The sequence below is a fragment of the Salvelinus sp. IW2-2015 genome, linkage group LG4q.1:29 (assembly GCF_002910315.2).
Source record: "Salvelinus sp. IW2-2015 linkage group LG4q.1:29, ASM291031v2, whole genome shotgun sequence".
In the NCBI taxonomy this organism is placed as follows: domain Eukaryota; kingdom Metazoa; phylum Chordata; class Actinopteri; order Salmoniformes; family Salmonidae; genus Salvelinus; species Salvelinus sp. IW2-2015.
Window position 1 is genome coordinate 58,047,524 of NC_036842.1, and position 27,299 is coordinate 58,074,822.

Consider the following 27,299-nt stretch of genomic DNA (forward strand, 5'->3'; position numbering starts at 1 on the left):
ACATACATGTTCATATGAAGCACAAAAAGGATAATCGCCTAGGTCAGTGGTTCCCAACCTTTTTCGGTTACTGTACCACTAATAGAATTTTGCTCTGCCCAGAGTAACCCTGAAGTACCCCCTCATGTGCATTTTACCAGTAAGCCTATGGTCTCATGAGTACCCGCTGTGCATAGGCCAAGTACCCCCAGGGGTCTTAGTAGCCCTGGTTGGGAACCACTGGCCTAGGTTAGAAACTGAATTTAAAGTGTCATTGTTGCTGCAATAATTCAGAAGCATGAGACCATTGTTATATACTGTACAGTGTAGATTATAGACTAACAATGGTCTTTTTTATTACATTTTCTTGATCAAATCAAATTAAATTTATTTATATAGCCCTTCTTACATCAGCTGATATCTCAAAGTGCTGTACAGAAACCCGGCCTAAAACCCCAAACAGCAAGCAATGCAGGTGTAGAAGCATGATCTCTCAGTTCAGTTATTTTTGAAGTAGTAAGCCCTGTGGAATCTATGTTTCTATCAACCCCAGACTTCTTTAACTTTGTCACCACAAAACTTAAAAGTTAATTCATGTTGACAGACGCACTGTCAGCCAGTATGTCTAATCAATGGCTGAACCCTCCTACCCACTGCAGATGACAGAAAAGTCCTGGCATTTTAATGGCTGTGTTCCCTTAGTTCCCTTCACTTTGTCTTGGCTTTTGTTTTTTCACTGTTCTGTCAGCTTTTACTTTGCCTCAGGGCCAATCTGTCTCATTCATTTCCTATTGTACCTTTCACTTACCCAGAGCGTCCCGTCATATTGATGCAGTGACAGTGGCATCACAAACAACATACAAACCTTTTCGCATTCCACACGACTGGCCAATATTTCTGCTGCACAGCATCTATAGTCCACGCAGTTGGTATTCTTGGTACGCATATGTTATTATGGGGGAAATTGCCATACAAAAAGTTATAGCATTTCAGAACAGGRGGACAATGTACATGGAATGTGACATAAAGGCTCTCTACAATCTGTAGTGTATATCTAAAAGGTGTAGAGGACCGAGAGAAGATGTGAGATAAAGTGACAATGCCTATCAAATATTTACTACAGGGATCATCAAATAGATTCAGCCACGGGCCAATTTCTTCTTGAGGGGATGGTCGTGGGGCTGTAACATAATTACAAATCATTTGTATACTGCAAATTGACTGCAAGAAGCCCAAATAGGTATAATGTTTTACTAAAACATAATCATTTCAAACCTTCCTTACATTTGTATATGATCACGTCATGTCTCTCTATTATGCCTGGGAATACTTGGGAACAGATTCCTAAAATTAAAATCACTTGGAGCTGATTTCCTGGTGTTTTGTTTTTACTATCTTCTACGTCCAACAATGAAGATTTCACGCAATGTTTTTGCCAAATTCTGACCGTGGGGCACAAGTTAGGGAACCCTGATTTACTACAGTGCATCCTTGACTTGTCCACATTTTGTTACATTACAGCCTTATTCTAAAATTGATTAACTTAATTGTTTTCCTCATCAATCTACACACAATACCCCAATGACAAAGTGAAAACAGGTTTAGAAAAATAAAAAAACAGATCTTCTTTACATAAGTAGGGAGGTCTAGTGGTTAGCCTAGTGGTTAGAGCGTTGGACCAGTAACCGAAAGGAATGCGAGGTGTCACATCTGGAGGAATCCTGGCACCATCCCTACGGAGAAGCATGGTGGTGGCAGCAGGAATGGCTTCGGGACAAGTCTCTGAATGTCATTGAGTGGCCCAGCCAGAGCCTGGACTTGAACCCTATCGAACATCTGTGGAGAGACCTGAAAATAGCTGTGCAGCGACACTCTCCATTCAACCTGACAAAGCTTGAGAGGATCTGCAGAGAAGAATGGGAGATACTCCCCAAATACAGCCAAGCTTGTAGCATCAGACCCAAGAAGAATTGAGGCTCCAATCGCTGCCGAAGGTGCTTCAACAAAGTACTGAGTAAAAGGTCTGAATACTTATGTAACGGTGATAGTTCAGTTATTAATATTTAATGAATTAGCAAAAATGTCAAAAAAACTGTTTTTGCTTTGTCATTATGGGGTATTGTGTGTAGATTGATGAGGGGGGAAAAAATGTAATTGATTTTTAGAATAGGGCTGTAACGTAACAAGATGTGAAAAAAGTCAAGTGGTCTGAATAATTTCCGAATGCACTGTACCTGTCTATGATGCATCTGCTCTATTCTACCCCCTCAGTGAGAAAAAACAATGCAGCCTTATAAGTGTGTCACCTATAACATGTCTCCCTCTTTATCCTCTGAGAGTTCCCTGAAGGAAAGGAACTGTCTATCAAGCGCTGGGGGAATTCCATACGCCAGGAGGACAACACCTTTCTACAATAATCCGGTGATTCCGAGGAGCTTGGGGAGTCCGTGGTAAGACTGTGGCATTCAAAAGGAAACAACTAAACTTGATGAAGTTCTTTGAGAGAAAATACTAGCCTATATCATGTTTGTAGCATACTTAAACACATCACTTTTATCTGTATGCATTGTATCATTCAGCCTTTGGATGAGGTTGTTTTCAAGTTGAAAATGTAAATAGCACTTCGCTGAGTAGAGAGAAACGATGCCATGATTGATGCCTCTGGTGTCGATCTGAACYAAGCTAATTAGTGTGGAAACAATGAAGTGAGAAATCCTCAATGCTGGGATCAATTCAGCTCACAGCCATAGCTAGAACTGTATGGGTTGCTCACTGTTCTTTCAGCATCAGTGAAAATACAAAATGAAGCCTTTGGACTTTAACTGCTTAGAGAGGAAGAGTACCATTGCATGACTTATTATCAGTGAGGATAATGCAGCCATTGTTATCAAATCATTTCTGAGTAACAGTACTTACTGTGATTGTTTTCAATTAAAATGGTCAAAAAGACACAAAKATTTATTCATAGCAAAGGGCAATTTCTCAAGCAAGAATTTAGCTGGGACTGTCTGGGGGTGGAAAAATTCAAATAAGGTGTTATTGGCAAAGACGTTTGGAACTCTCTTTCTTATTGGTCTGTTAACTAATTTACAGCATGGTGATGTTCATGGAAGGCCAAAACTCCATCCCACCAAAACAGGCTGCATTTTCTGGTGGTCTCTCAAACAGATCTTACACTAAAAGTGCATTATAACWATTTTTTAAACTTCACAGTTTTATTCCAACCTCAGTGTGTAAATACATATAAAACACAGGAAAATCCCATTTTTGGTTGCACTTGGATTTTAAGACATGACCTGTTTTATCTTGTGAAGTGGCATTTCACACCATATGGAGAGCCCAGGAGCAAGAGGGAGAGATGGGATGAGGAAGGTAGGGGGTGTGATGAGGGGAAGAGAGTTGCAGTAAAGGAATGAGGAGTAGGGAGGCATGGTTCTGTAGATTAACCACGCTGAGGGCTCTTACGCCGATTGCTAATAAGAGAGTTGTTAATTAGCTCAGTAAAATCAACAGATATCTGTCAACCAACCATTACACTGGTCTCCACTTCCATCAGTTCTCTCCTTCTATTTCCCTCCTTTTTCTTACCCTTTGAGTGTTAAAAGTGTTGAAGCGGACAGTCTGATACTTTTCTCATGGAAAATGAACAGGGATCCATGCATATATGATGCACACATGTAGGCCTATGACAAAGCATAAAGGATAATGCGTATAGTCCAGTTTACCTAAAGCCTTGCACTGCCCAGCATCCCTCTCTGGGCTTGCTACCCTTTGGAATAACTTCAGATACAGTACCCATAAAAAGTTTGGAAACACCTACTCATTCAAGGGTTTTTCTTTATTTTTACTATTTTCTACATTTTAGAATAATAGTGAAGACTGAAATAACATACAGTGGGGAGAACAAGTATTTGATACACTGACAATTTTGCAGGTTTTCCTACTTACAAAGCATGTAGAGGTCTGTAATTTTTATCATAGGTACACTTCAACTGTGAGAGAAGGAATCTAAAACAAAAATCCAGAAAATCACATTGTATGATTTTTAAGTAATTAATTTGCATTTTATTGCATGACATAAGTATTTGATACATCAGAAAAGCAGAACTGAATATTTGGTACAGAAACCTTAGTTTGCAATTACGAGATCATACGTTTCCTGTAGTTCTTGACCAGGTTGCACACACTGCAGCAGGGATTTTGGCCCACTCCTCCATACAGACCTTCTCCAGATCCTTCAGGTTTCGGGGCTGTCGCTGGGCAATACGGACTTTCGGCTCCCTCCAAAGATTTTCTATTGGGTTCAGGTCTGGAGACTGGCTAGGCCACTCCAGGACCTTGAAATGCTTCTTACGGAGCTTTACTCCTTAGTTGCCCTGGCTGTGTGTTTCGGGTCGTTGTCATGCTGGAAGACCCAGCCACGACCCATCTTCAATGTCTCTTACTGAGGGAAGGAGGTTGTTGGTCAAGATCTCGCGATACATGGCCCATCCATCCTCCCTCAATACGGTGCAGTCGTCCTGTCCCTTTGCAGAAAAGCATCCCAAAAGAATGATGTTTCCACCTCATGTTCACGGTTGGGATGGTGTTCTTGGGGTTGTACTCATCCTTCTATTCCTCCAAACAACGGCGAGTGGAGTTTAGAGCAAAAAGCTCTATTTTTGTCTCATCAGACCACATGACCTTCTCCCATTCCTCCTCTGGATCATCCAGATGGTCATTGGCAAACTTCAGACGGGCCTGGACATGCGCTGGCTTGAGCAGGGGGACCTTGCGTGCGCTGCAGGTTTTTAATCCATGACGGCGTAGTGTGTTTACTAATGGTTTTCTTTGAGACTGTGGTCCAGCTCTCTTCAGGTCATTGACCAGGTCCTGCCGTGTAGTTCTGGGCTGATCCCTCACATTCCTCATGATCATTGATGCCCACGAGGTGAGATCTTGCATGGAGCCCAGACCGAGGGTGATTGACCGTCATCTTGAACTTCTTCCATTTTCTAATAATTGTGCCAACAGTTGTTGCCTTCTCACCAAGCTGCTTGGCTATTGTCCTGTAGCCCATCCCAGCCTTGTACAGGTCTACAATTTTATCCCTGATGTCCTTACACAGCTCTCTGGTCTTGGCCATTGTGGAGAGGTTGGAGTCTGTTTGATTGAGTGTGTGGACAGGTGTCTTTTATACAGGTAACGAGTTCAAACAGGTGCAGTTAATACAGGTATTAGTGGAGAACAGGAGGGCTTCTTAAAGAAAAACTAACAGGTCTGTGGAGCCGGAATTCTTACTGGTTGGTAGGTGATCAAATACTTATGTCATGCAATAAAATGCAAATAATTACTTAAAAATCATACAATGTGATTTTCTGGATTTTGTTTTAGATTCCGTCTCTCACAGTTGAAGTGTACCTATGATAAAAATGACAGACCTCTACATGCTTTGTAAGTAGGAAAACCTGCAAAATCGGCAGTGTATCAAATACTTGTTCTCCCCACTGTATATGGAATCATGTAGTAACCACAAAAGTGTTAAACAAATGAAAATGTATTTTATATTTGACATTCTTTAAAGTAGCCACCCTTTGCCTTAATGACAGCTTTGCACACTATTGGCATTCTCTCAACCAGCTTCATGAGGTAGTCACCTGGAATACATTTCAATTAACAGGTGTGCCTTGTTAAAAGTTAATTGGTAGAATTTCTTTCCTTCTAAACGCGTATGAACCAATCGGTTGTGTTGTGACAAGGTAGGGGTGGTATACAGAAGATAGCCCTATTTGGTCCATGTCCATATTACGGCAAGAACAGCTCAAAAAAGCCAGGAGAAATGACATTCCATCATTACTTTAAGACAGGTCAGTCAATGTGGAAAATGTCWWGACCTTTGAGTTTCTTCAAGTTTAGTCGCAAAAAACATCAAGCACTATGATGAAACTAGCTCTCCTGAGGACCGCCACAGGAAAGGAAGACCCAGAGTTACTTCTGCTGCAGGGGATAAGTTCATTAGAGTTACCAGCCTCAGAAATTGCAGCCCAAATAAACACTTCACAGAGTTCAAGTAACAGATGCTTGTTGAATGTGGCAGGGCTTGCAAACTATTACAGACTACAAAGGGAAGCAAAACCGAGAGCTGCCCAGTGACACGAGCCTACCAGACGAGCTAAATAACTTCTATGCTCTGAAACATGAAACATGAATGAGAGCATCAGCTGGTCCAGATGACTGTGTGATCATGCTCTCCGCAGCCYATATGAGTAAGACCTTTAAACAGGTCAACATTCACAAGGCCGCTGGGCCAGACGGATTACCAAGACGTGTACTCCAAGCATGCGCTGACCAAATGGCAAGTGTCTTCACTGACATTTTCAACCTCTCCCTCTCTGAGTCTGTAATACCAACATGTTTCAAGCAGACCACCATAGTCCCTGTGCCCAAGAACACTAAGGTAACCTGCCAAAATGACTACCGACCCGTAGCACTCACGTCTGTAGCTATGAAATACTTTGAAAGGCTGGTCATGGCCCACATCAACACCATTATCCCAGAAACCCTAGACCCACTCCAATTTTCATACACAAAACCCAACAGAACCCAAAACCCAGAACCCCCAGAACAAAACCCAACAGATCCACAGATGATGCAATCTCTATTGCACGCCACACTGCCCTTTCCCACCTGGACAAAAATAACAACTATGTGAGAATGCTATTCATTGACTACAGCTCAGCGTTCAACACCATAGTGCCCTCAAAAGCTCATCACTAAGCTAAGGACTCTGGGACTCCCTCTGCAACTGGATCCTGGACTTTCTGACGGGCCGCCCCCAGGTGGTAAGGGTAGGTAACAACACATCTGCCACTCTGATCCTCAACATGGGGGCCACTCAGGGGTGCGTGCTCAGTCCCCTCCTGTACTCCCTGTCCACTCATGACTGCACGGCCAGGCACGACTCCAACACCATCATTAAGTTTGCTGATGACACACCAGTGGTAGGCCTGATCACTGTCAACAATGAGACAGCCTATAGGGAGGAGGTCGGAGACCTGACCATGTGGTGAAAGGACAACAACCTCTCCCTCAACGTAATCAAGACAAAGGAGATGATTGTGGACTACAGGAAAAGGAGGACCGAGCACGCCCCCATTCTCATCGACGGGGCTGGAGTGGAGCAGGTTGAGAGCTTCAAGTTCCTTGGTGTCCACACCAACAAACTAACATGGTCCAAGCACATCAAGACAGTCATGAAGAGGGCATGACAAAACCTATTCCCCCTCAGGAGACTGAAAAGATTTGGCATGGGTCCTCAGATCCTCAAAAGGTTTTACAGCTGCACCATCGAGGGCATCCTGGCGGGTTGCATCACTGCTTGGAATGGCAACTGCTCGGCCTCCGACTGCAAGGCACTACATATGATAGTGCATACGGCCCAGCACATCACCGGGGCCAAGCTTCCTGCCATCCAGGACCTCTATACCAGGCGGTCAGAGGAAGGCCCTAAAAATTGTCAAAGTCTCGAGCCACTCAAGTCATAGACTGGTCTTTCTGCTACCGCACGGCAAGCGGTACCGGAGAGCCAAGTCTAGGTCCAAGAGGCTTCTAAACAGCTTCTACCCCCAAGCCATAAGACTCCTGAACAGCTAATCAAATGGCTACCCAGACTATGCTGCTGCTACTCTCTGTTATTATCTATGCATAGCCACTTTAATAACCCTACCTGCATGTACATAATTACCTCAATTACCTCGGTGACCCCGCACCTTGACACATTGACTTTGAACCGGTACCCCCTGTATATAGCCCCGCAATTGTTATTTACTGCTGCTCCTTAATTATTTGTTTTAATTATCTCTTACTTTTTTTGATATTTTCTTAACTACTTATGGCTGCAGGAGCAGTATTGAGTAGCTTGGATGAAAGYTGTACAGAGGTGCCCAGAGTAAACGGCCTGCTCCTCAGTCATAGTTGCTAATACAGTATATGCATATTATTAMTAGTATTGGATAGAAAACACTCTGAAGTTTCTAAAACTGTTTGGATTATGTCTGTGAGTATAACAGAACTCATATGGCAGGCAAAAACCTGAGAAGTTCCACTTCCTGTTTGGATTTTTTCTGAGGCTGGTAGATTTTCAACCAAGCTCCCATTGAAATTACAGCGGTTGATCTCTGCATGTGTGGTTCCCACCGTGAAGCATGGAGGAGGAGGTGTGATGGTGTGGGGGTGCTTTGCTGGTGACACTGTCTGTGATTTATTTAGAATTCAAGGCACACTTAACCAGCCTGGCTACCACAACATTCGACAGTGATACGCCATCCCATCTGGTTTGTGCTTAGTGGGACTATCATTTGTTTTTCAACAGGACAATGAAACAAAACATTCCTTCAGGCTGTGTAAGGGCTATTTGACCAAGAAGGAGAGTGATGGAGTGCAGCATCAGATTACCTGGCCTTCACAATCACCCGACCTCAACCCAATTGAGATGGATTGGGATGAGTTGGACCGCAGAGTGAAGGAAAAGCAGCCAACAAGTGCTCAGAATATGTGGGAACTCCTTCAAGACCGTTGAAAAAAGAATCCAGGTGAAGCTGGTTGAGAAAATGACCAGAGTGTTCAAAGCTGTCATCAAGGCAAAGGGTGGCTACTTTGAAGAATCTCAGATATAAAATATATTTTGATTTGTTTAACACTTTTTTGGTTACTACATGATTCCATATGTGTTTTTTCATAGTTTTTATATCTTCGCTATTATTCTACAATGTAGAAAATTGTAAAAAATAAAGAAAAACCCTTGAATGAGTAGGTGTGTCCAAACTTTTGACGGGTACTGTATGTGGTGTAATAAATTACAAACAAAGCAAAGAAGAAAACAGAAGACCATCCAAGAGATACAAAAATTGTGAATTAAAACCCGTGTTGGCAGTCACACAAACAATTTAAATAGCAACATTAGGCTACAAATCAGAGGTGAAGGGCTTTGTTTTGTCTGCCGGAGTCAAATCTAATACACCTGGACTTCTGGCTCATCTTGGCCGAAGCATGTTCTCTGATTCATGGCCACCCTAAATGGTCTCGTGAAATGTGTGCTTTTATAGAGGACTAGATCTTCCTCTCAGTGAAATGTCCACAAAGGAATCAGGGCCAAGCTCAACCAGGGTTGTAAGCAATAAGGTGCTCCTGATGCCATATTATCTCCCATGATATATCATAATACTGTATATCACGTGTATGCATTATATAGACAAGGACGCCTGTCCAACTCCTATGATAAGAACATCTGACTGTGCAGCTCAAGACAGAGTCAACAAGTGCAACGTGGCTCAAAAGGCAAGAAACTTAACCTTGAGAAAAATTAAAAGACAACTAATTCAAATAACCTAAGAGGAAGTTGTCATCCCACCGTGTGTTGGCTGACAGCTGTCGATTTTAAAGAAATTATGAGCATCTACCTCGTCAGCAATCAGGCTAAAAGCTCTCAGTGTGATTGTGATGGCTTGTTAGCCTGTTACACTGTGACGTTCAAGAGGCCAGAGTGTAGCAGACGAGATAAATCTGTCTGCTCAGAATATGTTTGGCCACTCCCAACTACGCAGAGTCATCTTGAGCGATGAGATGACTCCCAGCCTCTGTATGTGTTTGTGGGTGTGCGTGTGTGCGTGCGTGCATGCGTGCACACGTGTGTGTGTGTGCATGCGTGCGTGTGTGCATGCGTGCGTGCGTGCGTGKATGCGTGCGTGTGTGCATGCGTGTATGTAAGTCTACTGCTGTCCTTTCCAGGCGGTGGAGTTGCTAATGTGCCCCAGCCCTATCCATTTTCATGGACCAGTCTGGTGCATGCCTGATTGTTAACCTGCATCACCCCACTGAGCACACACTGGTTGAATCAATGTTGTTTCCACATCATTTCAATGAAATTACGTTGAAGCATACATTGACGCCTGTGCCCAGTGGGACACTGGTTGCCAAGCAACCTGACAAGAGTTCAATCGAGGAGAGGCTTAACTGAATGAGCAATGCAAAATATAAATGTTTATTTAAATTAGTATTGGTGATAGATGTGTCTTTGGGGAATGAACCCGAGAGCAAACATTGATTGGCAGCTGGCATTGAACTTACGCTTGTCCTTTGAAGTTTGTCCTTTGAAACATCTTTGGTTTGGTGCCAGAATGTTTTACCATAATCCGTTTGCCAAACCTAAAATCAATGATATATTGATTTATTAGGATCCCCATTAGCCGACGCCGATGGACACAGATAGTCTTACTGGTGTCTGACATATAACCAAAAATACATTACAGACAAAGGACTTACAATTTAAATACAGTACCAGTCAAAAGTTTGGACATAGTTTTGATGTCTTCACTATTATTCTACAATGTAGAAAATAGTAAAAATAAAGAAAAACCCTGGAGTAAGTAGGTGTGTCCAAACTTTTGACTGGTAATGTACATTTAAAAACATTAACATGTAGTGTGTGTGTGTGTGGTTGTGGGGGGGGGGGTATATCAGTTACACATACATGTCAGTACATACACACAACATGTAGGTCAAATGGGGGAGAGGTTAGGTGATGCTTTTGTTTTTTGAAAACAGGTTCTGTTCACTTGCGCTATATAAGATGGAAGGGAGTTCAATGCACTCATGGCTCTGTATAATACTGTACGTTTCCTTGAATTTGTTCTGGACCTGCGAAATGTGAAAAGACCCCTGGTGGCATGTCTGGTGGAGTAAGTGTGTGTGTCAGTGCTGTGTGTAGTTGACTATGCAAACAATTTGGAATTTCCAACACAGGAATGTTCTTATAAAAACAAGAAGTGACGCAGTCAGTCTTTCCTCAACTCTTAGCCAAGAGAGACTGGCTGCATAGTATAATATTAGCCCTCTGATTTACAATGAAGAGCAAGACGTGTGGCTTTGTTCTAAGGCAGTTAAAACCTGATGAGGACATGGGGTGCTATTTTCACTTTTGGGGAAAATCGTATGATATTTAAACGGCCTCGTACTCAATTCTTGCTCGTACAATATGCATATTATTATTACTATTGGATAGAACACTCTCTAGTTTCTAAAACCGTTTGTATTATTTCTCTAAGTGAAACAGAACTCTTTTACAGACCATTTCCTATCCGGAAGTGAGATTTCCAAAAGCGAAGCTCTCTTCAAGGCTTGTCTATAAAAGGGCATGTCACTTATGACTGTAGAAACACGTCATAACCTTCCCCTGGGTGTCATGCGGAAGTGAGAGCAGAAATGACTTGATTATCTCGTTCAGGATTGTATACAACCTCTTGGAGTGAGAAGTGCGCCATAAATTTATTTTGGAAGGCGCGAAGTTGGATCGGAGTCGCCTCCTGAAAACCGTCGTGTATGTGAATATGATCTCTGGCTTCGATTTATTTTGATACATGTCACAATATCATCCTAAAGTATGTTTTTTCAATATAGTTTAATTATATTATTGAAATTTATTCTGGACTTTAGACGTGGATGCGACGCAAGAATTGTGTCAAGACGAGAGAGGTTATCACCGCACGGCCAGTGTGCTTGCTAATCAAGAGGAAATCGTTCGTTCTGGATCCAAATAAAGACGGTTCTGAACAAGGACCCTTGGAGAACATTCTGATGGAAGATCAACAAAGATAAGGACCCAAATTTGGGATACTATTTCATATATCTGTCGAAGCTGTGCTATCGCTAACGTTTGACTAGAATCCATGCTGCTGTGTGTTAGACTGTAGTAAGCTAATATAACGATATATTGTGTTTTTCGCTGTAAAACACTTCAAAAATCTGAAATATTGGCTGTATTCGCAAGATCCTTTGTCTTTCATTACTATCCACCATATATTTTCTGAAATGTTTATGATGAGTATTAGGTAGTTGACGTTGCTGTCTGTATTTACTCTGGCTACTCCCATGCGACTTTCTGACTGTAGCTATGATGGCTATGATAAGAGGTAGCAGGAATGTAAAACTGATTTATAGCTAAAATATGCACATTTTCGAACAAAACATAGATTTATTGTGTAACATGTTATAGGACTGTCATCTGAGGTATTTTTTTCTAGGTTATTTAGGTTGGTTCTAGGTTAGTTAGGTTGGCTTGTGCATGCATACTGCATGCTACCGTTGCTGTGAAAAACTGTCTGTCTTGTCTTTTGTATTTGGTGGTGAGCTAACATAAATATATGTGGTGTTTTCGCTGTTAAACATTTTTAAAAATCGGAAATATTGGCGCTATTCACAAGATCTTTGTCTTTCATTTGCTATCCACCATATTTTTTCTGAAATGTTTTATGATGTGTAATTAGGTAGTTGACGTTGGTGTCTGTATTTACTCTGGCTACTACCGTGCGATTCTGACTGTAGCTATGATGTAGCAGTAATGTAAAACTGATTTATAGCTAAAATATGCACATTTTTCGAACAAAACATAGATTTATTGTGTAACATGTTATAGGACTGTCATCTGAGGTAGTTTTTTCTAGGTTATTTAGGTTGGTTCTAGGTTAGTGAGTTGGCTTGTGCATGCACCTGCATGCCTACCGTTGCTGTGAAAAACTGTCTGTCTGTCTTTTGTATTTGGTGGTGAGCTAACATAAATATATGTGGTGTTTTCTCTGTAAAACATTTTAAAAATCGGACATGTTGGCTGAATTCACAAGATGTTTATCTTTCAAATGCTGTATTGGACTTGTTAATGTGTGAAAGTTAAATATTTCATTTTTTTTTTTTTTTGAATTTGCCGCTCTTCCTTTTCAGTGGAATGTGGAACTCCTGGCCCAGACAGGTTAAGAAACAAGGCAACAGTAAACTTGTCATCCCCCACAAGTGATGTAACTTAGCACCTGCAGGAACGTGCAAGAGCGGTGTCGTAGATCTTGATTAGTGGGGGAGGGGAAATACGCAGGCATGAAGCACCACCATACAACCTTGACAACCACTGGAAACATGAAGAAAATGTCATGTCTGCAAGTAAGTTATTCAGGACTAAGAGGACTGTGATCTAGCTTGCTCTATACGTGCACCTCAGGAGGCAGTTGTATGACATTTTCTGTTTAATAACACAATGCAATCACAACAATCACGACATGACACAGCCGTAGCTTGGTAACATCATGTGTGCTCTGGGAACTGTAGTCCTCTTAATTCAGCAAATCACAAAGGTGTTTCTGATTTTGTTTCATTTCTCAGTTGTTGAAGACRGATCACAACAAATCAAAAATGAAAACAGTTCCTCAGACTTTGGTGTAGGCTACAGTACATTCTGACACGGGACCCTTTCCCAGTGGCTCAAGTTTGTTTTCAGGTCATAATATATTCCCTTACATTGAAACTAAAGCATGTAGAACATGTCTAGCGTAAGAGTGTAATGATGCTATATCTTGTGTGTGCTCACCATCCTGACCTGTCCCCATTAACTGAGTTGACACTGCCTCTTAAGTGCATTGAAGTGTTGCTTTTCATTTGCACTCAAATGGTTAAAGATGTTTCCTTTACCTTCTAATAAGAGCTCTCAAAGACAATTTTGTCTTTCTCCTATTTTATATGGTGGGGTGGGTTTGAGAAATAGAGACAGTTTGGTATGGAAAGTCATAGCCTCCCCAACATGTACTCTTAAAGGAGCCTAATGTTTCCATTACTCCTTAAGGTCCATGGACCCTTATGCTATTTTCAGAGGTAGACTGGCTCTGGCAACCAAAACAGCCAAACACTAAATTTTCAATTGCGACACAGTTCTAGAAACATAAAGCCCTTTACTTTCATATCACATCAAAATAGTTTCACAAATGCAAAATACATATTTACTGTACACTGTTTTTAACCGGCTTTATCACAGTTGCAGCCGACAGTGTTTTTCAGTGACAACACATATCTGGCAGCCTTCTTCCATCACACACAGATGTTCGGAGCTAGGTAGTCCCTCCGTCCACTGCTAAATAATAAGTTACAATGGCTGTTTCTGATGATTCCTCCTTCCAAGAAGAGCTGGACAAATATTTATGTTATTTTACATAGGAACATACAGCCCTATTTATTTGAGCTGGAATATACTGAAGAGGAGTTGAGACGGCGAGAAAAATAATTGCGAGACCAGCAAACAGTGGTCGCAGCCTAGAKCAACTGATCCAGGACTCAGGAGGGTAAGTGACAAACGAGTACGTTTTTTTGCTGTCGTTAGCTAGCTAGCAATATAATCTCTCTTTTAACCAAGGCAGTGTTGTTCAGTACAGTACAACTTGGTGATTGAATTTCTAGAACCACTATAAGCCAAGCTAGCCAAGTTTAGTTTAGTTTGGTTGTTTCCTATACCTAAAATGTACTATAGTCTAATGTTATAGCTTGCTAGCTATCTAGCCAAGCTAGCCTCAGTGCCTCTCACTATGAGTAAAACTGGATACATGTTTTGATGATGATGGCAGAGACTAAAGAAATTACTTTGGCTTGATGAGTCATATTAGTCTTGGAGTGACTATACCTGTGTGTTGTAGCAAGCTAACTAGCTAGCCAATGTGTGTCTGTGAGATGTCTCATATTGTACACCATGCTGCTACAGTAGGAATACAGACAGTACACAACAATTGCCCATAAATGTGTAATGGCGTTTTCTTCTTTCTCTCACAGACAATACCTCTTGGATACAAAGAAGTTGATGACATAAGAGGAGATGTGAAAGGTCCCATAACAACAAACTCCCCTTGCATTAAAGTGACTCCGAACACCTCATATGCAAGTATTCCCTTTGTTGAACTGTAGTATTTATTATAAGCGTTAGTAATATATTTTATATCTACTGAATATATGTCATACAMTTACATAACTTTTCCTGCATACTGCTGTGTAAACTCACCTCGGACTCCAGAGCAAATAAACATAGTCTTGAATACAAGCCATGTCTACTTATTTGCWATATTGACAGACTAATCTACTGTTTTATCAAAACATATTTACTTGCAAACAAATTAGTTTAAATGATACACCAACTCCCTCCATAATTTGTTTTAGCAGTACGACTGAAAGTAGTTTATCCAAATACATTTGATGAATATCACAATGAATTGATTAAGAAGTTGAAGTCAACACTTTGTTGGTTTCTGATGCAGCTGGAATCATTTTGTCACTTGTCAGTACACGTGTAAAAAAAATATGATATAAAACCCTTTTATGTACAACAGCTAGAAATATTTATACCACAATGCAGTTGTGAGCATACTAGACATTCTGTACTATACTCAGTGGTGATATTAGCATGTAAATCTTGGTGGGGCAAAAAAATATATAAGTGGGATGCATGCCAGCAGAGCCACTACACTACACAACACAACACTAAACAATACATTAAATGCACAAATGGTGCCCTCAAACTGTTAGGTCCTACATAAAGCTGTCCCAACATCTTACCACTGCTACACCTAGCTATCAGCGGAGCCTTGTCTGGCAGCGGAACAGTTCATTCAGCCTCATTTATTGCCGTTAAAAAAACATAACTGATATGACTGACTTGCTTAAACAAATGTGGTTTCTAATGACAATTGAGATGTACAAACTACYGCATAAGGGGACGACAAGTGGATAAGAGGCAACCCCTACTTTCGATTAAGACATTAATGAGCGAGCTAGGACGGACGTAGTCAATATAACTATTTGTTTAGCACTTTTGAAATGTACAGCGACCAAATTCAGAACATGGGCCATTCTTACAGTGTTCTCCCTGTACACCAACACAGAACCATATGATAAATAAAGTGGGCATATAAGCAGACAATGAAAGCTCTTACAATATTCGATGATTACATTTCTCTAAAACAGGTTACAGGCTACATGTGCACCACCAAGTCAGAACAGTAGGCAAAATTAAGAGGGGTAAATATACCAAATTATTAGGGTGAGGCACTTGGGCTACTAACATCTTACTACACAACATACACTTAGTATTATTTTCTTAGCTACAGTATACATATTTCTCTGGCATATTACATAATTTATGCAACAGCACACAATACAGTTTTGGACTCACCTTGTTGTCCTGTGCTCACTTAGACAGGAAGGTGGCGCGGAGGTCCTTCGTGGGCAAATTTTGTCATTAAAGTCTGGTATTCTCTGGATTTATGGTGCTTTCAAAACAATTGGGAAATCTGAAGAAAAAAACAAGGTTGAATCATGATGACGTCAATGATCTTCAGGTCGTAGCTCTAGAAAGAGGCCGGATTTACAATTCCGAGTTGGCTGACCGTTGAAAACMTATTTTCCCAGTCAGAACTCGTTTATTCCCGACTTCCCAGTTGTCTTGAACTCACTGAAGTCAGGTTTTCGCAGTTCCGAGTTAACATGTGTTTTGAGCGCCGCACAAATCATGCTTCATTGACAACACGGCCAATGTTGAATGTTTATCATTTTAAACTTGGAAAAGAGTCCCTTAATCACAGATTTGGGACCACACAGCCACTGTCACTGATTCCTTCCAAACCACTCATTGTTGAATTTGCGATTTCCAACTGTTGTGTAATGTTAATGTCCAATGGCCGATGAGCACCGATACATTTTATCTATACTTTTTCTTCATTATTTCTCTTCATATGTCACAGATTAAAAAGGATTTGCCAATAGATTCTCGATTTGATTCATGATGATGACTGCTAGCTAAGATTTTGAAAGTATGATGTTGACATAATCAGTCCAATCATAGCTACTGTACATATAACGTGATTTGACATCAGTTTATCTGTGGCCAATGACCTTGAGCCTTCTTGGATGGGCACTTCTAATGTAACTCTATGGCAGCACCCAAGGGGCTAGAATTTTCGAGGTCTCCTCTTAGACTTGGCGGTGACGTAGTGTCTCCATGAGTGACAGAACACTGAGCCAATCACTGCGCAACGCTCCGTATTTTCTGCTGGCTTGCCCCACCACCACAGAAAGCACTGTGCTAGGCAGAAACGCCTACATTTTGGAGCTGCCTTACTCAAGAAAACAAAAAAGAGACCATGTTTGTCTGCAGCTTTATTAACTCAGATATGTATTTTTTTAATGTTGTTTGCAAACTGATATGTGACACATATTAATGCCAAAATAACATGTAAAACAGGCAATTCTTTGCTAAAAATGTGGAGCTCAAAACAGGTGGGGCTCTGCCCTGAATGATGGGCCGCCACTAACTATACTACAACATCAGTCTAACTGAATATGGATGTTGTGTTGGTTGAAGGTTCCAGGCAGGTTCCAGAATGCTGTTTCAGCTGGTGAACCTCTTCTTGGGTTAGGTAATGACAGCTGGTTAAGCAAGCTTTGGCGCAGTGGCAATGTTGGCAGGGATGTTGGGTTTGGGCGTTGTGACTCGGCTCCTTATAGACAACCGTCTGGTCCGTTCTGCCCTCCCCAGCCAGGTGGACAAGKCTCTCGTACACTTTCTTCACCACCCACTGCTTCGACCTCTTGCAGGAGACTTGTTTCTACTGCTAGTCTTCTGGAAAGACATGACGACGTGTAAAACATGAAGACTGATCATAATGATGTGTAACCATACAATAAACCATGTTCATCTGTAAACAAAAAAGGGTACAGTAGACTGGTATGTGTTTTGTTACACTCAGTCTATAATAGGGCATTGAGATGTTAGCAAAGATGTGAAAAGTTTGAGGGGGGCTTGACTTGTAGACAGTCTAGTCGTTTATTGTTGTGTATGCGCACCTGCAGTTGTGCTGTCAAGTAGACAAGCACTTCCAACAATAGAGTAAATAGGCTAGAAGAGTACACTAACAGACCCTCTCCCCCATGCCAAAGAACTGACTGCAAGGGTCTGAAAAGTTTGAGGAGTGTATTGGTGATTTTGTTTTCTCAAGAGAGTATTGTGCTTTCATAAATGCCTTCGGCTCTCCTGGCTTGTTTCAAAGTCATATGATGTTGAGCTTGAGCTGAAAGCTGAAAGCTTTTATCCAATGGCTCTCAGGCTCTGTACTACTAACGCTGCTGTCAAGGTCATCGTCATCAGGATTAGTCTGTAGGACACCCAGTAGTCCAGTGATTAGCCAAAATTGTACTACTTTGCCCCCATCAATATACACTCAAACAATGTACTATATCCACCCACCCCCTCATGTCAATAGATAATCCATACTAACCTTCACACACAATACCCACCCCAGTCAGTCACCCACCCCATCCCCTCCTTACTAATTCCTCCTTTTCTCCAAATTAGACTTCAAACCATGCATGAACAACCAACTAAGCCTCCAGAAAACAGAGAAAACTACAATAGAAGTTGTAGCCTATGTGCAAACACACCAGCTATGACAACAAGATCGCATAGACCATGTTTATGCCTGGCTCCAGTATATTTACTTGCTCATCATGGAGTCATGGAAAGATTTAGTAGATTTTAGTATGATTTTAGAAGGTGACTTACACTAGGTCCTGGTGCTGCGCTTGATGTTGAGACATCTGCAGATGTTGATGGGATTGGAATCTAAATAGAACACTGTCACGTTAGCCTCTGCGATAGTTAGTTAGCTAGCTAGCTAACGGTTAGCTAATGTAACCTAACGAAGCTAACGTTAGCTTGCAAAGTTACAAATCACATCGCCAGATAGCAGCTGCCTAATTACATTGATATGCTTTGGAATGTCTAGCCAGTGTATTATGAAAGCTAGCTAGCTAGAGTTTGGTTGAGATACACAAATGCAGTTTGCTAGCTAGCTAGTTAGTTAGCTAGGTAAAGTTAGCTACATTACCTCAGCTTGACTTCTTTTCTGCTGCACAGATGTTGGCTGATTGGATAGCTCCCTCTTTGAAGTGAAGGGAAAATCAATAGAATGGCATCCCTTTCCAATGTTCGACGACATGCCAACCCCATCAGTTGAACATTTCAGTTCCATCCCGAAATCCTCTGGCTGAAAGTGCTGGCTATGAACACAGACATTTAGATATTTCTCACACCTCCACAGGTGGGGTGGGGGGGGGTCCTCCATATCCTGAATACTGGATGTTGTGGTTTGCTTACAACCAGGCATTGTACAGTAGCTGGCCCGTTTCTGCAGGTGAGAAGCAGAAACGCAGGTATTTGAGTGTAGTGAGGAAACTCTAAATTTTTATGACACATATGATATGTTAATAACATATTCATGGACATACGAAAAGTCTTCATAGCAAATGCTATCTGGCTGGGGGATACTCCTTTCTCATATCAAGTCTCACTTTCAAGTCACACATCTGTTGTTTGTCATGTAGACTACAGGGGTGTATCTTTGCTATAAAAGATCTTTATATTCTTTGTGTCAGGGCCCTCAACCCAATAGTCAAGAGTGTTGATCAGCCACATTATTGCAGAGATCTCACTCTATTCACTTAGAGTGCATGTAATGACCTTGCTCCCTTATTAATAAGTGAATAAAGATGTTTGATTAAGTATAACTCTGACTTATGTGATAAGTTTGTCTCTCCTCATTTGATAATACAGAAATAACCACCACAGTCCTCCACTGAGTCCACCGTCCTCTCCACTCCAAACACCTCCGCTGTCTCCAGATTCATAGACAGGTAGGCTAACTACCAGTGATGGCTGTACCACAGGGAGTGTTGTTGATTGCTCCATGGCTGTGTGCGTGCAGCAGTATGATCCCCACAACCTGCCCTCTCCACAGTCACCATGAACTCTCCCAGCTCTATGCTCCCCTCGGACACAAAGGTCTTCAAACACACTGCAGTGCTGTACCTCCGCAGTCCTTACACAGATCACACACGCTCAATTCAAGTAGCTATCAAGCAAACACATCATCACATGACTAGCTAGTAGCCAGGTAAATAGGCTGTGTATAAATGGTTAGCTAGCTATCTTTTTCACAGAGACCCACAATAGCAAATAGCAAACCCACCAGAACAGTAACGTTACAGTAGCGTTAGCTAGCTAGTTTATAGGCTATGTTGGCTATGGCTATGTTGTTATCTTTATATTTTTTACAGAGACACACAAAGCCTAACTAACATTGGCTAAATAGCAAGAAGCAAGTCTACCGGCAAAGTAATGTTAGCGGTAGCTAGCTGGCTAGCTACAAATGCTAGTTAGAGAATGTAGTTGACTTATACTGAACATAAATATAAACCCAACATGCAACAATTTCAAAGATTTTACTGAGTTACAGTTCATATAGGGAAATCAGTCAATTGAAATAGATTCATAGGACCTAATCTATGGATTTTACATGACTGGGAATACAGATATGCATCTGTTGGTCACAGATACCATAAAAAAAGATAGGCGCATGGATCAGAAAACCAGTCAGTATCTGATGTTCCCACCATTTTCCACATGCAGTGCGACACATCTCCTTCATATATAGTTGATCAGGCTGTTTGTTGATTGTGGCCTGTGGAATGTTATCCCACTCCTCTTCAATGGCTGTGCGAAGCTGCTGGAGATACACGTCAACCCAGAGCATCCCAAACATGCTCAATGGGTGACATGTCTGGTGAATAAAGCAGGCCATGAAAGAACTGGGACGTTTTCATCTTCCAGGAATTCTGTACAGATCCTTGCAACATGGGGCCGTGCATTATCATGCTAAAACAAGAGGGGATGGTGGCCAGTGAATGGCTCGACAATGGGCCTCAGGATCTTGTCACGGTATCTCTGTGCATCTCTAATGCCAACTTCACCACCAGGAGCTCCCAGTCACTGTCCACAATTTCTGTGGATTACCTTGACGTTGTGACAGGACGGCCCCCGGTTTTAATCCATAAAACATCACCAAGTACTCGTAGTGCCCAGACATTGTGCCATAGGCCGTCTTCCATTCATCCTCCTCCCGGATGCGGATCAAATCCGCAGGTCCAGCTTTGTGAAAACCCAGCGGAGCTGTTCGATGGCGGCCAGCACCAACGGGAGGTGGTAGCTGTACTTGGTGGTGATGGCATTGAGACCTCTGTAGTCAATACACGGATGTAGATCCCCACTCCTTCTTGGCCACGAAGAAGAAATCCAGTCGGAGAGCATCCTGGATGTACTCCTCCATAGCCTTGGTTTCAATCACCGACAGCAGGGTCGACGCGGCTGCGAGGAGGCGCAGAGTCTGTTCGCAGGTCGATGACACAGTTCCAGGGGCGATGAGAAGGGAGACAGGTGGCGCGGGTCTTTGAGAAAACCTCCCGTAGATCCTGGTAAACCTCCGGGATGTTGACCTGGAAGGCAACCACAGGACTCTCAACCGACGTGGAACTACAGGGTAAGGGAAAGCAGGTGTTCCGACATCCGGGTGCCCAGGCAGTGATCTCCATCCTCGACCAGGAGATGGTGGGGTCGTGGCGTTGGAGCCACTGGAGGCCAAGGATTACTTTGTGCCTGGATGATGAGGAGGGAAAGGTTTTCTTGGTGCACGGTGATGGTGAGTGGTGCTGTGATGTGTGTGATTGTCCTAGATCCCAGTGGTCGGTTATCAAGCACCCAAACCAAAAACGGAGAGGAGAGAGGGTATGATGTTATGTTCAGGGAGGAGGCAAGGTCCTGGTCCATAAAATTCCCTGTGGTACCGGAGTCCACAGGGCTGTAGAAACAACACGAGGGACAGCCAGCTAGTAAAATTGGTACTACAAAGGGTTTGGTGGAGAGTGAAGATGATGGAATACTCACACCAACTCCAGGAGACAGATGATCACGTGACCGTGACTTTGTAAACTGCTATATTTTTCATGTCTCTGACAACAGTAAAAATGTATTACCTTTTAATGTGTCATGAACACAACCGTCATGATATTCTCATCCGACTGTCAAACAAATCACCTCAAAAAGTAGGCCACCTGTGCATGTTTGTCCACTACAAAATAATTCCAGCAGTACTCAGACCCCTTCTCTTTTTTCGACATTTTGCTCCGTTACAGCCTCATTGTAAAATGGATTAAATAACTTTTTTCCCTCATCAATCTACACACAATACCCCATAATGGTTTTTAGAAATACCTTATTTATATAAGTATTTGGACCCTTTGCTATGAGATTTCAAATTTAGCTCAGGTGCATCCTGTTTCTATTGATCATCCTTGAGATGTTTCTACAACTTGATTGGAGTCCACCTGCGGTCAATTCTATTGATTTGGAAAGGCACACACCTGTCTATATAAGGTCCCTCACTTGACAGTGCATGTCAGAGCAAAAACTAAGCCATGAGGTCAAAGGAATTGTCCGTAGAGCTCCAAGACAGGATTGTGTTGAGCCACAGATCTGGGGAAGGGTGCCAAAAAAAATTTGCAGCATTGAAGGTCCCCAAGAACACAGTGGCCTCCATCATTCTTAAATGGAAGAAGTTTGGAACCACCAAGACTCTTCCTGGAGCTGGCCGCCCAGCCAAACTGAGCAATTGGGGGAGACGGGCCTTGGTCAGAGAGGTGACCAAGAACCCGATGGTCACTCTGACAGAGCTCTAGAGTTCGCCTGTGGAGATGGAAGAAACTTTTACAAGGACAACCATCTCTGCAGCACTCCACCAATCCGGCCTTTATGGTAGAGTGCCCAGACGGAAGTCACTCCTCAGCAAAAGGCACAAGACAGCCTGCTTGGAGTTTGCCAAAAGGCACCTAAAGGACTCTCAGACCATGAGAAACAAGATTCTCTGGTCTGATGAAACCAAGATTGAACTCTTTGGCCTGAATGCCAAGCGTCACTTCTGGAGGAAACCTGGCAGCATCTCTACGGCGAAGCATGGTGGTAGAGTCAACTGTAATTAATGTACACTTGTTGGATGGATTGGATGCGCATTGGTGTCTAGCTAGCTGCCCTCAGGTCTTTCCCATAATTCTTGCCAATAAAATGTCACATCTACTGTATATTACTCTGATTATTTGAGGAATAACCATTGCAAAGAGCAAATACACACACTGATTTCACGGGTTTCACAAAAAGGTCTGTCCCACCGATTTGAAGGTTCTTAGCACTTGCTTTATGGGCTCATATACAGTAGCGTCAATATCACAAAGTACAGTATAGGGATTTTTTAGGGAGGTAACAACTGCTACATTCATGTTTTTAATGATTTATTATGTATTATGTATTTTGACGACCACATTATTGACATTTAGTGAAAACAGATGTATTTACTGCTAGCTAGCTTGTCTAGCCACAAACAGTTGTGATCATTTGGCCACAAACACAAATTACAGTCACCTGAGACTGTTTGATATGAGATCACTGAGCTATAATAAGAACAAGCAGGTCCGGGACAAGAACGTGTGATTGGTTTCCATCGCTTTTCCTTCTGCAAGGAAGAACTATGGAAACAGCATGAATATAAATCGTTAATAACTTTGGCTTGATGGAAAAAAAATCGACCTCGAAGACAATTCATGGAATATTCTATGCAAGGAGATAGTTGAAGTCTATATTTAAACAAGCAAATCAAATAATGTTTCTGTGTAATTCCAACAGTGCTTTGAAATAGGAATATTTGACAAGTGTTTGAACCGCAGGTGCAGTTTTCACTTACAGTCCTGTCTTTCCTTTGATAAGCATCACCAGCTCTGAGACAGGAGACGCAAATATTGAGATTCTGTAAGAGTCTGGATGTTATGGGAACATTTCATAATCCACATAAAGCACAGCTAAATATGCCTACTGCAAAATCAGACTCTGTGTTCTAGATAAGGTAAAAAGTGTAGGGAAAATTATATGTCCTAAAGTCTTCATATGCATACGGAAAATACCTTGAGGGTTTCTACCTACTGTACTGTAACGTCAGTCAATTCTGTGCTGGAGAATAATGTATGGATGTGTACCTTTATTCATTACCATTGACTTATTGAGCTGTCTATTTCTCAAGGTGGCTGTGTGTGTGTGTGTGCGTGTGGGGGTGGGTGTGCGAGTGCGTGTGCGTGTGCGTGTGCGTGTGCGTGTGTGTGTGTGTGCGTGTGCGTGTGTGCGTGTGCGCGTGTGTATGCGTGCCAGCGTGCGTGCGTGCGTGCATTGGATGCACCTAGCCAGTTGCCTTGATTGTCAGTACCATATTTTTTTCTGGTCTGATTGGTGTCACATGCCATTTGAGATGACAGTCTCATTGTGTCACTTACAGGCTGAGTGCTGCTGGTCTGGCACAACCTTGGTTGAGTCAATTCACAGGTCATCCAATCACTGTCACTTAAACACCTCTGTCACCTCATTCACAGTCAGATGAGGTAAACATTCAATGACTTGTAATAACACGTAGGAAAAAGTTTGTCTCTGGTACATATCTGGGTACATTCAATATCTGTATCAAATAACAAAGCCTTGCCAACCACTCATGGTGTAACCTTTCTGAGTGTTTGGCAAGTGTAGGGCACTTACACTTTATTCACATTCTTTAAAATAATGCAAACACACATAACAAATACCTTACTGATTAATAACTATCAATGAAATTAATCTGATGTTAACCAAAATGATCAAATGCGAGTGCACTCAGATTATGCAATTGAAAAAGTCCAAACTGATCCAAACTAATTTGCCTCTTCTTCTTCTTCTCTACAACGATGTGCATCATCTCAGGATGTTTTTGTGTGTGCTGAAATCCCAAGAAAGACACAATTCCCATCACAGCAGCATGTTCATTCTAGTTCTTGTGGAGAACAGCGAGACTAATGACCGTGCTTCAGCATCAGTGATTGCCTGAAGGGAAGGCAGCTCTGCTTTGATCAAACGGCCAGAGACATCATGGCAGTGTGTGCCTGTGTCCCTCACCCCCTCCCCTTGTTTGGTGCTACATGTCGATCCCTCTCATCGAGAGTTCTACCACCTCAGGGTGTGTGTGTGCGCACATGACTAAGCTAGCTATTCTCTGTAGAAGTCACGCTAGAAGAAGGTGGACGGAACACAAACGGGGATCCATCTCAAAGTTACCCTATGAGGTTGGCGTGATTTTACTGATTTCTGGAGATCTCTTAAATCCATAGATGTATGGTACAGAAAAGCATTTGTGGACATTCAACAGGTGACACCAAATGGATAAGTTGGCATTCTATGAAATTCTTTCTCAACCARCATGATCTCATCATTCAGGAAGAATCCATCATCACAATCCATAATATGATAATCCATCATATACTTGAGCAAAATCCTCCCCAGTTAATGTCTTACTCTTAATTCAATTTCATAATTAACCCTAACATGGCTTAATTGATAAACCATGACTTGTATCAGGGAGTGACCATTTATGGTAATTAATTATGTMCGTGTGTGTGCTTATTACTTATTGCACTACAAACAGAATGCAATTAGTGGTGGTGCTTGATGGCTCTTTGATGTTAACGAAGTGCAAGGTTTGAAGACAGAGGTGGGAGTGTCATTAGACGAGCTGGGTTGCCATGGCTGGGCTGACGCAGAGCAGGCCACACAGAGCACCCTTGCGGTTATTTTGAGCACCGACCGGGGCTCTGGCTGGCAAGGTCATTTGGGAGCTCTGACCACTCAGGGCAGATGTAGGGGGAGAGCTCTGGCCTCGAAGCTGCTGGGGATTGTGATGGGGTGGTGGTGGTCTGTGTGTGCCTGCATGCGTGCAGGGGGTTGTGGAACAAGATGAGGGTTCACAGAAGATGCTAGTTAGTCCCTCCACCTCTCACCCACTGACAAGCTTCAATCTGCAGCCAATAACAACTACATGTTGAAATCCACAGTTTGCCACTCAAGTTGTAGTATTGCAGTGTGATTGCAGAGCCTCCCCATTAAATGTGTGATATGAAAGTCATTTTCACAGCAAGTGGGAAATTTGTTGTTTTTGTTTCCTCTACTTTTCACAAGGCAACTAGTATGTAATACACTATTATCATTACCAACAATATTTTCTGGATGTTGTGCAATTTTACCAGCTTGGCATTACAGTTGTTGATTGATGCCCATTGTAGCAAAAATAAGTATATGTAAAGTGGTGCAGGTATATGCAGGTATACGGTGAATACCCACTTATTATTTACTCACTTCTTAATCCCCACAATGCTTATCAAAGTAGTGTAGTGGAGGTATACGCCATATCAATTAATAAGGCTAATGGAACAGATKAAAATGTTGATAAACTATAATTTTTTCACATTTTACGCGCATCAATGTGCACACGATAGTAGGCCTATGCGCGAATGTTCCAGAATGCAATTTGTGGAAAAAGATTTCTAAAATGCGCACTGCACATCAAGCAGTTTCAGGGAGATGGAAATATCTGTTCAACATTTTAAAGGAGGGGAGATCTAAAGATGCAACAACTATCATTGGGTTGCTAATATGACTATCATAATGCATCGGGCTGCTAAATAATGAAGCAAAGTTTCAAGAAAAACAATTGAACAGCAGATCGCATATGAAGAAGCCTTTATAAAATAATTGCCTCCACATTTCTATGGCGGGATTGTGGCTATAGGCTACTTTGAAGCAAGGTAATACATGCCTCATAATATGAAGTAAAACGTCCAGATTTCAAACAATTAACGAACAGGAAAAACATAGCGATGCTAATGATAGGCCTAACTGTCTTCTGGTAGATGGAAAGCCTTTCCCAAAAACCTTCTCAATTAAATGTTAACTACAGATGGCAGATCTTAACTTGATCACTCTTTTGTTGCAGATAATTTTCTTGATGCATCAGGAAATTCAAATTAGCCTTATGAGTGGACMAGCTCCTATCAACGCGGCTTGAAGAACTGTAATATCCCATGTTTCTTGGAAACTTGGTTGGACAAGGACATGAATAATATTCTAGCTGGTTTTTCAATACATCGGCAGGACAAAATGGCAGCGTCGGGTAAGCTCAAGGTGTTGGTGTGTGTCTCTTTGTTAACAACAGCTGGTGCGCGATCTGTAATATTAAGTCTCAAGGTTCTGCTCACCTGACTTAGAATACCTCATGATAAGCTGTAGACCACGCTATTTACCAAGAGAGTTTTCAACTATATTTTTCGTAGCTGTCTATTTACCATGACAAACCGATGCTGGCACTAACACCACACTCAACAAGCTGTATAGGGCCATAAGCAAACAGGAAAATGTTCATCCAGAGGCATCACACCTTGTGGCCGGTGATTTTAATGCAGGGAAACTGAATTCCGGCTTACCTKATTTCTACCAGCATGTCACCTGTAGAACTAGAGGTGAAAAGACTAGTCACATTTACTCCACACACAGATATGCATACAAAACTCTCCCTCGCCTTCCATTTGGCAAATCTGACCATGACTCTATCCTCCTGATTCCTGCTTACAAGCAAAGATTCAAACAGGTAGTACCAGTGATGTGCTCAATAGAGAAGTGGCTAGATGATGGCAGGGCTTGCAAACTATCACCGGTTACAAAAGGAAACCCAGACGCGAGCTGCCCAGTGACGTGAACCTACCAG

General features: G+C 42.1%; 1 long non-coding RNA gene across 1 annotated transcript; it reads right to left on the reverse strand.

Moving 5' to 3' along the window:
- Positions 1–15,079: 15,079 nt before the first annotated feature.
- Positions 15,080–18,927, reverse strand: LOC111961151 (uncharacterized). The gene is made up of 3 exons (XR_002876956.2): positions 18,696–18,927; positions 18,371–18,430; positions 15,080–17,431 (listed from the first exon to the last, which is right to left on the reverse strand). It is a non-coding gene; the product is annotated as an uncharacterized lncRNA (long non-coding RNA).
- Between the last annotated feature and the right edge of the window lie 8,372 nt (positions 18,928–27,299).